This window comes from Nansenia antarctica (genome assembly GCF_963989245.1).
Source record: "Nansenia antarctica genome assembly, chromosome: 1".
Classification (NCBI taxonomy): Eukaryota; Metazoa; Chordata; class Actinopteri; order Argentiniformes; family Microstomatidae; genus Nansenia; species Nansenia antarctica.
Genome location: NC_137674.1, coordinates 111,281,092 through 111,283,354, shown reverse-complemented (window position 1 = coordinate 111,283,354; position 2,263 = coordinate 111,281,092). Strand labels below are relative to the sequence as shown.

General features: G+C 47.7%; 1 pseudogene across 1 annotated transcript in view; it reads left to right on the top strand.

The window, feature by feature from the left end:
* Positions 1 to 379: 379 nt before the first annotated feature.
* Positions 380 to 2,263, top strand: part of LOC308160427 (vacuolar protein sorting-associated protein 4B-like) — an 8,619-nt pseudogene continuing 6,735 nt past the window's right edge. The window contains exons 1-2 of the transcript XR_013938068.1: positions 380 to 545; positions 1,579 to 1,690. The product of XR_013938068.1 is annotated as a vacuolar protein sorting-associated protein 4B-like (transcript). The remainder of the gene's footprint in view (positions 546 to 1,578; positions 1,691 to 2,263) is intronic.

Here is a 2,263-nt window from a genome sequence, read left to right as displayed (position 1 = left end):
GGTACAAGTGTGCGTGCATGCATATGTGTGTGTGTGTGTGTGTGTGTGTGTGCGTGTGCGTGCGCGCGCGCGTGCGTGTGCGTGCGTGTGTGCGCGCGCGTGCGTGCGTGCGTGTGTGTGTGTGTATGTGTGTGTGTGTGTGTGTGTGTGTGTGTGTGTGTGTGTGTGTGCGTGTGTGTGTGCGTGTGTATGCGTGTGCGTGTGTGTGTGTGTGCGTGTGCGTGTGCGTGTGTGTGTGTGTGTGCGTGCCCCATCTCGTTCACATCTCAGATGTCTCCTGTGTGGGCCTGTCACCATGTCACGTGACCGACTGTTGGCGGAAGTGGTTCTCGACATTTTTAATGCGGAAGTAAAAATCCAAAACATTTGAAGAAAAGAAAGTTCTCACAACAATGACAACCTGACAACACACTAGCCAGGGTTATAGTTATTATAACAGCTTTATTAACACAGCGTGGCGCCTTCAAAGCAGAGTGACGTGTTCATATATAGATATATATACACACACATCAACACCCACACCCATGGCTCAGAACAACTTACAGGTGAGTAGCCAACCATACCAATGCATCTGGATGAAGCTAAGCTAACTAGCCCCCTTAACTCGACAGATGTACGTTTGTTATACATCTTATATTTATATAAATTAACTGTGTCTCGGTTAGCGTGGGTCTTCTTCTTCTGTTTAATATAACTCAGGGGTTTGTGGTGAAGGTTTGGTCTTCTGCACCATGCATGGGTTGTTCTGACCAAGCTGTCTTAGGCTAGCCTGCTAACTATATTACACATTGCACATGTCTCTTGTCTTGACATAGCTTCTTTTATACTTCTGCACATTAGATACTGTACATAAACTACCACACTGTGGACAGGCTACCTAACTGTATATATCTCATAACTATATACCTCTAATCTATACTGATGTTTACAATATTCCTTCTGCACATACTGTATATTACATATAGTCACCTGTCACTACCATTCTTGTTCTATTTATATCATTATATCACTATTTGCAGTTTTGCACTTCTGGTTAGATGCTAAACTGCATTTTGTTGTATTGTACTTGTACTCTGCGATGAGCCGAGTTGAAGTCTCACACAAGATGACATGTTTTGATTATGACTTATTATTATGACTGGCATTGGTACACAGGTAGATAAATGACAGGGTTGACATTGTTGGAATTTAGGAAAAAAGAGTCCCCCAGCCCTCCCCTGTTAAGAGTGTTTCTATATTAGATTAGATTCAACTTTATTGTCATCGCAGAGTACAAGTATTAGACAACGAAATGCAGTTTAGCATCCAACCAGAAGGGCAAATAGTGTGTATATATATATATATATATGGGGTTTGGGGGCCGCTGCTGTGCGCTGGTAGGCAAACTGGAGGTAGTCGCTCTATGAGTAGAGGGCTGCAAGGGAGTTTTCCTGGATGTACAGGTGTACAGGTTTTTTGCCCTTGCCTGCTTGCGTGTTCTGTCATCATGTGAAGCGCATTGGGTCACATCTTGTGAGAAATGCGCTATACAAATAAAACTTGATTTGATTTGATTTGATCTGATGTTCTCTGTTCCAGAAAGCCATAGACCTGGCCAGTAAGGCAGCTGAGGAGGACAAGGCAAAGAACTATGAGGAAGCCCTACGCCTGTACCAACACTCAGTACAGTACTTCCTCCATGTTGTCAAGCGTGAGTGTCACACACACACGCACACACACACACACACACACTACACATCCTGCCAACATATCCCTATCAACGTCCCACGCCCTCCTGTACAGTTATCTGCAGTGGATAGAACTGCTGCTGCTGCGCTGTGTGTGTGCGTGTGCGTGTGCGTGTCGAACCCACAACCTATGTATGTATGGTTCCCAGCATTTGCTTCCTTCGCCTGTCCTACAGCACCAAGCCCAGTCTCGGTGCGTCCTCCTCAGCCTCCCTGCCTCCCTTCCTCCCCTCCCCTCCCCTTCCCTGGTGCTCATAGTCAGCCAGCACCAGGGCCTAAGTCCTACAGCACCGAGCCCAGTCTCAGTGCCTCCTCCTCAGCCTCCCTGCCTCTATTCCTCCCCTCCTCCCCTCCCCTCCCCTCCCCTTCCCTGGTGCTCATAGTCAGCCAGAACCATAGACTGTAAAACCCTAGTCCTACAGCACCGAGCCCAGTCTCAGTGCATCCTCCTCAGTCTCCCTGCCTCCCTTCCTCCCCATCTCCCCTCCCCTCCCCTACCCTCCCCTGGTGCTCATAGCCCAGTCTCAGTGCCTCCT